Source organism: Pteropus medius, unplaced genomic scaffold (assembly GCF_902729225.1).
Source record: "Pteropus medius unplaced genomic scaffold, Ma_sr-lr_union100, whole genome shotgun sequence".
In the NCBI taxonomy this organism is placed as follows: Eukaryota; Metazoa; Chordata; class Mammalia; order Chiroptera; family Pteropodidae; genus Pteropus; species Pteropus medius.
This window is the reverse complement of record NW_024340849.1, coordinates 33,169,128-33,179,790: the sequence shown is the minus strand read 5'-3', so window position 1 is coordinate 33,179,790 and position 10,663 is coordinate 33,169,128.

Genomic DNA, 10,663 nt, shown 5'->3' with positions numbered 1-10,663 from the left:
AACTAATTTTTTTTAAAAAAAGGAAAAAGAGGAAATGGAAAGGAGAATGAAGATAGTAATGCTGCATCAAGTATTTTGGTAAAATTATTCTCTGAAAACAAATAAAGCTTAATATATAAATATAAAATAGGGAGGGATATGTGTGTGTGTATATATACATATATGTATATGTATATACATATGTGTGTATATATGTATATGTGTATATATATATGTATTTCTAATTTCATACATATGTATATATATAAAATTAGAAAGCTGAGTTCTTCCCTTGGATTCAGAGGATAAACCTAGAGATAATTTTTAACATTTGAATATACTTAATTCAGGAAATTAAAAACCCTAAAACATAATTGCCAGAGGAACAGGGTCCAGGATAACCCCTGCTGAGTGAAGAATAGACTTCAGTTGCTTAATATTCAGATGGGACCCACAGAGGTGTGAGGTGGCAAGCTATTGCAGCTATTCAACTAAGTATAGAAATATTTCAGAATTCTAACAAAAGGTACAGTCATGTAAACCTAGAACTAGGAAAAAGTATTTGTTCTCCATTGTAATAAGTGTCATTATGTATAACTTGGGAACTAGTTACAAGGAGTCATGTTTTGGATTATCTATGAAAATGCAGTCTGTTCTAAATGGGAATGAAGCCAGAGAAGAGAGACTAGGAGATATACTCATGATAATGTACATAGTCTTATTTGCAGTTGATCCTGAAGTGCAGCTACATTCCTACCCTTTTTGGGAGGTTTGTTTCTTGACTCCTTCCTACAATCACAAAAGTATGTGCACAAGTACTTCCAGATGGGAGAAACTAGAGATAAGGATGATGATTTATTATTATTATGTAATTTTTGGAGTGATGATATAAATAATATCAGGAAAAATATGTTCTATGGCAAAATAATAACATTAGAAGAGTTTAGTGATATTTATGGAAAAATTGCTTGATATAAGTAGAATTTAACAAAACTGTAATCAATAGAAAATTTGTTAAGCCTCTGGAGTAATTGATGGATTTTCTAGATATCCCCCCATCAAAGAATAAATATAGAGAATTTGCATAACATAATTAATACATGTAATCTAAATAAAATATAATAGAAAGCATCAATTGAGACATACCAATAAGGTATAAAAATTAACTGCTTTTTTGGAAATATAAAGTGTCAACATAGTGGGAGTTTCATTCCTGCTGCTTTCCTGATCTTAAAATATTAACATAAAATCAGTAAAAAATGCATTAATAATAATCTCTCTACTAAACAACCCATGATGAAAAACAAAAATGATAATAGGAATTTTAGAATACACAGTACTGATTGATAACAAAACAACTACATATCAAAACTTAAGGGATAAAGCTAAAGAAGTAATAAAGAAAAATTTGATGCCTTAAATGTTCACATTAGGTAAGAAAAAAAAACTGAAAATTAATAAATACACAGATTAATATGTTATAAATGTCACAGTATGCCCCAAAATGACTAATTTGATTAACTGGAAAATGTCTTAAAAAGAAACCCTCACTAACTCAAGATAAATATACATATTGAAACATTGCAAATTAAATTTTAATTTAAAATTTTCCCACAAATAAAGCTCTATCCCAAGAGGATTTTTGAAGGGATTTCTATTCAATATGTAAGAAATAAATAATTCCAATATTACACAAATTTAGGAGATATAAAAATAAGGTACATGCTGACTCATTTTTCAAAGAATTTAATGTATTTTTGTTGTAAAACATAGGAAATAAGTAAAATCAGGACAATTAAAGTTTACTCTTACTTATGAAGAGGAAAATTGAAAAAAAAATAATTTAGCAAACCAAATTTGGTACTGAAAAGAACAACAGTGTAACAGCCAGGAATATTTTCTTATGAGACTCCAAAGTTAGTTCATTATTAGAAAATTGATTAATGTAAATGTCTACATCAAAACATTAAATAGAAAAAAATGTATGAACAATTTCAAAATATGCAGGAACAACTTTGAGTTGTTAATAATAACATATAAATATCTTTGCAAACTAAGGTTAGAAAACTTAATTTGATAAAGAACATCAAAACCTATAAACAAAATACACAAAAGTTAAAAGTAAAAAAAAAATTGTTTTAGTATCAGGAACAGGAAAATATAGGTAGCTATCACCATTTCATTGAACATTGTGCAAAAGTTAGAGGTCATAAACTAAGCAATAAAAATAATAAAATGTAAAAGGACTGAAAGAGAAGAAGCCAAAGTGTCATTATTTATGTATGGTATGTTCTATCTAGGAACCCTTAAAATATATACAGAAAAGATATGAGTTAATGAGTTAGGATGGCAATATTTCTAGAATAAAACTAATATTAAAAGTGGTTTACTGCATTTCCATACCCAAACAACAATTAATATGTTTACTTAAAAATGTCATTTACATAATGATAAAAATATAATACAGATTGAAATAAATACAAAAAAAAAATGAACGTGATTTTTAAGGAGAATAATCTATTACTGTATTGAAAACATTAAATAACATAAATTGAAAGTTATACCAAAATACGTAGAAATTTTCTATGATTAAAAAATGCATATGGATCCAATGCAATGACACTATCATTGTGGAGTTTTTCATATAAACTAATAAATTAATTCTAAAAATTGTAGAGGCAAACATAAGAATGAAAGAAAGAACACTTCTTAAGTAGGAATTTATTTGAAAGGATATGTCTTATAAGGCTTGTTTGAAAATTATGGTAATTAAGATAGTGTGCAGTTGAATGGGCAGAGACAAGTAACCAGTGGGATTTTAACAAGAGACCAGAAACAGAGAAACACTTATTTGAAAACTTGATACTTGATAAATGGACCAATGCAATGCATTGAGGGAAAGTATTAATTTTACAATAAATGTTGCTGGAACTGTTTTATCATAAGAAACAGAGAGAGAGAGAAAGTTAATGTTCTCACAAAGAAACAATAAATAAAAATCAATTAGAAATCAATTTCAAGAAGATTAAGTACTTATTGTAAAATAAAAAGATATAAAGCTTTTTAAAATATAATTAAAGAGTCAGGGATAATGTTTTATAGTATCATGATTAGAAAAATTTTTAAATAAGATATAAAAAGTATTAGCCACAAAGGAAGTGATTGATGAATTTGACATTAACAATGAAGCTTGAAGCTTGAAGTTTATCAAAAGACACATAAATTAAAAAGAAATATTGAGTGAAAAAAGAGTGAGAGAATCATTAGAAATATATAACCAAAATGATTAGTCTTTTAAATACATTAGTAATTTCTATAAATCAATGAGAAATAGATAATCCAGCAGGCTGAAAACATAAATGGGCACTGCCTAGAAGACAAAATAAGAATGGCCCATACAAATAAGCAAAGATTTTAAACTCTTTAGAGTCAAGGAAATGTAAAATAAATATAATTTTAAGGATTCTATCTACCATATAAGAATAACTATTGGGAAGGATATGGAGCAATCAGAATTCTCAATTTATGTCCCTAGTTCTAGTATAACATAGTATAAAACCTTTGGAAAATCATTTGGTATTACCTATTAAGACTGATTATTACATGCATACTCAAGAATCTGTAATTCCACTCCTCAGTATGTTCTCTATATAAATACGAATTCCCTATACACACATTCTATAGAAATCCACCAGAGGATATGATAAAACTATTAATGTCAGCATTGTTGATATAATGAAGTAAATTGAAATAATTGTTTATCAAGAAGAAAATTACAGAATACTAGTACCAGGTTTGTGTAGCTAAATACCATCTGATGATGAAAGTGAAATAAAGTATAAATGAATTTTAGAGGAGTATATAAATAAATTCTTTTATATAATATTTAGCATAGGGCAAAACTAAATATATATTCAGTTGTGTTTATATCTCATATATTGATATCATATGTAATATTATATCATAATATAGAGAGATATGATAAAACAGCTAGTTTGCCTCAGTGTGACAATATCAGTTAAAATTTTGAAATACTATTTGATAAGCAGCATTGTCCTGCTCACCACAAGTGCCCCCCACCCACACCGTGCCAGTTGCTCAGAATGTTCCCACTCCTATCCTAGGACCTTCTGGTTATGTTTTCTATTAATACTTCTCACCAGAAGCAGATTTGTAGTGAAGCAAATGAAATTGATGCTCATGGTCCTTTACTTGCAGGGCCTCCTCCTAGATTTCACTTTGTATTTACATTGAAAGAGATCCTCCCTACTACTTCATCCCAAATTGTGCTAGCTTCAATCCTCATAATATCTAAATGCATCCACCAAAAATGGGGACTCCAAGACCCTACCCCAGTTCTACCCAGCAACATTTATTCTGGTTGTTCAGTGCCTCATTTTAAATATTGTGAGGGTCATCCTTATGTCACAGAAAAAATAAAGGCAAAGGAATAATAACACCAAATTCAGCATACCAACTTCTTCTGGGAGGTCTGACTGAATGCAAGAGAGACTGACGGTGGTTCAAAAATTCAGATAATATTCTAACTTTATATAAATTGTTAGTACATTAGTAATTGTTTTATTACTCTATAAATTATTAATATACATTACATACTATCTTGTATAATTCCATTCACAATTAAAAATATATAAAAATATAAGGTAAGGTTGACAACCTTTTATAAAAATTAAGCAGTCTAGTCAAGATGTGTCTGGAGATGTATTTGGGAATGAATATATTAGTTCGAATTGCTTATGATACATGAAATATCAAAATGTCAAATTATCTACACGTGGGAACATCTTTCTTTTCAATAAGATATTCCTGTTTCCACAATATATTCACTTATCCTGCATATAGGTGAGACATTTTTAAACTGTTACAAGTTAGTTTTGCTCTGTGCAGAGGTAGATCTCCATAAGCAAGACCATGTATCACCTAAGTTAATTCTTAAAAATACAAATTCTAAACTAGTTCCAAAGCCAAATGTGTGAGAATATCTGAATTGGCCATCCAGTATTCAATATTTGACAAGATTTCTGACAAGATTTGATTCTGACAAATACTCGGGTTTTAAAGCCAGTCTATGTTTTTTGTAGAAAACTAAGTTATTTTTTCTTCTCTATTACATCATTATAATAAATTTAATTTATTTACATAATAGTACACCTTGTCCTTATATAGTTTTAATTTAGTCCAAAGAAATGACAGTGAAGATTTTTTTAATCTTTCTTTAAAGGAGACATTATATAAACTCTAAAAGGATTAAAATGATTATGTTGGCCATCATATAATATAAATATATTTTTAGGTTTTAAACTGTTCAGAGAATATTAAGATCACAATAAAATATTTAGCAGTAGTCATATTCTTTTAAAAATTTTACATATTCTACTGCATATTATTTACATAACAGCATTGAAATTGATTATGAACTTGTTTTATTTCAACAAAATCTTCTAAATAAAAATAATACATAATAAAAATATTATGTAAAGTAATTGCCTCCAAAATTACTCATTATTGCCTTTATCACATTACATGCATCAGAAGCCATAATCATCATCTCGATTTTCATTACAGAAATATATTTAGTTTATACCTTGGCATTATTCTGATTATGCAAAGTCCCATTAAAATTAGTAATGAGCAAAACTGAAAATATACGAATATCTAAGCTATATATACGTGGTAGCTTTTCTTAATGGAAATATATTAAAAATGTGTAGCTCTTTGGCCTGGGAGATTTGTAAATGTGTTCTGATGTGGTGGTTAGTGTTGTTATGCTTCCATTTGGCTTAAGAGACATAGTTTATATTTTACATAAAATTAATTATTGGTATATTAAAAAATTACAGTAGATGCTAACGGAAGATTGTTGGAACATATATGTTAATTTTTCTTATTGTTTCAAGAAATTTTAAAACACTATGATAGTGACACCACAGATGGATAGATTTAAGAATCATTTGCTCTGCTATCTTCTGAGAACTCCAGAAATTTCTGACGAAATGGGTGTCTACTCAGAAATGTTAGAGCTACAAGGAATCCGTAGAGCCCCATGGAATTTGCTTCTCTTCTTGAGCTGTCTTTAGTGATGGAATTATGTTAGAATATATTAATTTCTCAGTTCAGCAATGCAGTCTATTCTGGAAGAATGAGTGAAGTGCACATCATGTTCTGATTTCAGTTGTCATCTTTCAATACACACTATATAAAGAAGCACACAAACCAAAAAGGGACTCTAAGGGGCTCTCTTGTTACATATGATATGTTTTTAGTACCAACCCAAGTTCAAAAACAAAACCAACCAACAAACAAAACTAGCTATTCCTCAAATTTCTTCTCTTCTCTCTGCAGTGCAGGGACATATTTCATTGCCCAGCTGAAGTAAATCAATAGCTAATGAAAAAATTAGCTGGATGATTTATTTTTTTTTAATCCATCAATAATTAAATGGCATTTTGTGCTTATATATTATATAATAAAGGCTTTTGACTCTTGCAAGCTAGAGATTTTCAGAAACAAGAGCCAAATCAATATTAACCACCTTTCGTGTTCAGAGAAATTGGTCCAATGACACAGAGAAGGGAACAAATTAAACATTATATGTAGAATGAATGAATGATATACATATGGATGATTTAATCTGGTTGTTTAAAATTATACCCAGGTATTATCATGAATCCTTTAACATGAATATATATATATATATATATATATATATTAAATGTATAATATAAATATATTTTCCAGAATTATGTGCATTATATAATTAATAGTACTTATTTATAAATGATTACATAATGTTTTAGGTTTTCATTCATATTAATGACATTTTATTCTATTATGTGCCATGTCAATTTTAAGAGAAATTAAAATTAGATGGTTTTAGCTTTATCTACAAAGTATATTTAAAGAAAAACAATGAGTGTATCCCAGTATAAAAGAGCAGAACTATATCTTTGAATTTAAAAATATCTTGAATATACATATTTGTAGCTTATTATCATTTACATATGTTTTTAGGCAATGAGGGTAAATGCTTCAAGCAACAACTTTGGTGTATATTTTACCAGAATGCCACAGTATTAGACTAAACTTAGTACATTTACTCTGAAATACAGTAAATACTGAACAATAGTTTGCAAAATGAATAGACAAGTACATGCTGAGTACACTCTACCATTAGACAGTATTTTGATCATACAATATTTAGATCAATTAGATTTACTGTATACAAGTTTATCCTCAAGCAATCAATTAACTTGCAAATGGGATAGGTGATTCATGCCTGTTAAACTCTATAGGTAACTGCTAATTGAATCAGACATCAAATATGTGGTTTAATATGTGGATATTATGATAGATGAGCTAACCGGCTTAACAAACTTTCACACCATGTCATAATTATTTAGTTATCTATGTACTTAACTCTGTATATAGTTTACAAAATGTTCACATCTGTAATACCACTTTTTTCAAAATATGGTACTCAAAGTTAAGCAATTATGAATTAGGCTATATCAATTTGATCAGAATTAGCAGAATTAGAAGCAGTAATTCAGGTTTCTGTCTTTAAATCCAATGTCCTTTTTACTGGGTGATAACTGATTAAATATATTTTGAAATATAGATAATAGATATACGAAAATGAGTAAACATATATATCAATAGCATGACATTAAAATACTAGGAGGTTACTACATTTGCCATATTTAAAATCATAATAATAGATAGTTTAAGTAATTGTTAATGCTACTAATTTATACATTTTACTTTTTAACTATAATGTAATCTTATTACACAATCCATATATTTTTCATTGGCTAACAGCCAAGAGAAAATAACAAATATAAGCAAAGTTAGAAAAATTTCAGAATAATTTGCTTAAAATGAGCAAAGATATAGGAAACTGTAATATCTAACTTCAAACTGTTTAAGAACACTCATGTGAAAGAATAGGAATTTGTTCTATCTGTCATCAGATTGCTACATTAAGTAGACTTCATGAGATGCCATCTTTTGCCTGAGGAAGCTTCATCTAGAATTTTGGACATTAAAGGACTCAGACTATAATGAAGCTGAGTCTTCGTTTCTGCAGTTAGTTACACTATATGTACCTGCTAGAATGCTGTAATTTTTTCACTGCAAAGATGCAGGCTGAGTGGGAGGATTTGATTTCTCAGAAAGATTAATAAAATTAATCTCCTAGGACAGACCGTTTTCTTAAAACCTGAAAATTCACATTGCAGAGACTGAGTTCAGAATGCAAAAGATATTTCAGGGTTTTTATGCCTGTGAAAGTTAAAGGGCAGAATACAATGGTCGGAAGTGGGGAGTGCTGTCAGACCAGGAATTGGTCTGTTAGAAACTGATCTGACAGTTTCTAACAGCTCAATGAGAAACTCCAGAGTAAAGATTGCCATTTTTAGAAGTATCCCATATCTGATGGGAGTATCTAAGTCCCTGAATGACTTTCTCGCTCCTTTTCTGGGAGCTAGTCCAAGAAAAGTCTGCCCCTGGAACCATCACCTTCCTTAGCTATTCTGCTGGAGAGACCCTGAGAAAAGTATGACTGGCTTGAAAACTGAAGCAAACTCTGAAGAAACTGCATTTGGCAGCCATCACCTAGCCATATTTCTCAGAGTTGGACTAGATTCCTTTCTTGAAGGGGAACCTGAAGGTGCATATCTGTGCCTGCCACACCACACTCCCTTCTACCACACTCCCTCCTATGACACCTCCCACTTTGCAGAAACAGGCAGTCACACAGGGTAAAAAACTTGGAGTCATTACTCACTCCTCCCTTTAACATCTCCTATGTGACCTATGAGTAAATTCTGTTGGTTCTACCATCAGACTCATCCATGTCTCACCGCCTTCATGCCTACTGCCCAAGTTCAAGCCATCATCTTTTTTTTCTGGATAACCTTCTCACTACTCTTACTGATTACAAGCTTCTCCCCTTCAGTCTATTTTCTGCACAATATAGCATATCTCCCTTTTGTTCTCAAATCTTGCTGTCTATATCCAAAAGTCATACCATATCTTTTATGTACTCAAACTCTTCAATTGTTTCTTTTCTTGCACTAAGTAGAACAAAAGTATATCTAGTTCTTTCATTACTGTATTATTGTTTATCTTTATTCTGACCTCTAACCCTCTACTTATTCTGTTCCAACCTTAATATTCCTCAGATAAGCCAAGCGCCCTTCTGCTTCTGGGCCTTGAACTTGCTATTCCTTCTCCCTTGCAGATATATTCAGGTATTTGATAAATTGACACCTTTTCAGAAGAACATTCCATGACAATTCTATTAAAAGTGCAATCCAAACCATAACTCCAAGTTGAAACTTGGCACTATCATTTCTGTTTTCGCTTTATTTTTCTTCATAGCACTTATCAACAATTGTTAAATACAATGTCTAAAGGCTTGGACAGACCATAGCGTTTGGTATGTTTTCAATTGAATTTTTGTTAGGTGAATGAACTATCAAAAACTATCATTTTCCTACTTTTAATCTCTCATGGGCAATAGGAATTGAGTGTTTACACGTTATTTTACATGGTTATCAGTGAGAGGTTGGGACAGGCCCGGATCCAAAAATATATAAAAGATTATTTAAAAAAAAAAAACAACATAAAAGAGGTCCATAACATAAGAAATGTAACTCAAAGTAACATTTATTAAATGCCTACTCTGTGGCAGACACGTCTTATATTTAATTCTGTAACTATCACTATGCCCTTAAATGGGTATTCATATGTCATCTGGTTTACTGATAGAAATAGATTCAGAGAAATAAACATTCTAACAAAGTTTTTTGTGTACATGGACAAGTAAGAATTATTATCCCCAAGCCTTTATCATTTCCACTACATCGTGGGAATTAAATACAATAATCAACTTTCAAGAATCATGCAATAACTTTATAAACTTCACCAAAGACTTCCTTATTAATTTCTTAGTGTCTCATGAATCTCCCACAAGTACACATGATTTTTATCCAACCTTTGATATAAAGACATAACTCAGGCTTTAGCATATGTTTTATTTAAGTGAGTGCCCTCAGATTTTTTTTCACAAAATAGAAACATTTATTCATTCATTTACAGATCTATCCATCTATATCTATCAACTATTTTATTCATATATTCACTCATTTATTAGATATTTCAAATGTGCAATTAATTCCCTGATGGTTTACTTGCAAGTAAGAGAAACAAAGTTACTACCTTCATGAGATTTAAATATATATAAGCATTTTATATAAACTGACACCAGTATTAAAAATTAATTTTAGGATCAATGGGTACAGATATCATGAGAATCTAATCTAGGTTAGAGATCAAAAAATACCCATAAACACATAAACATGCACATGCACACAAACCAGTGTCTTGATGGAGCAAATGAAGAACTTAACACTATTCCAACTCAAAGGAATAAAATACATGAGGAGCCAGAGTCAAGAAAAAAAATGGGGCATAATTTGAGGGAATGTATTATGCTTAACTTAGCTTTCTACACTAAGTATATTGTATCTTGAATGAACCTGGGTGCCATTAAAGTATTTTAAGTAGAGGACCGAAGTTATCAGAATTATATTATTTTGGAATTGCTCTTATGGTAATGTTGGAAGAGGAATTGAAAAGTAATATCTGCTGATACTGGATT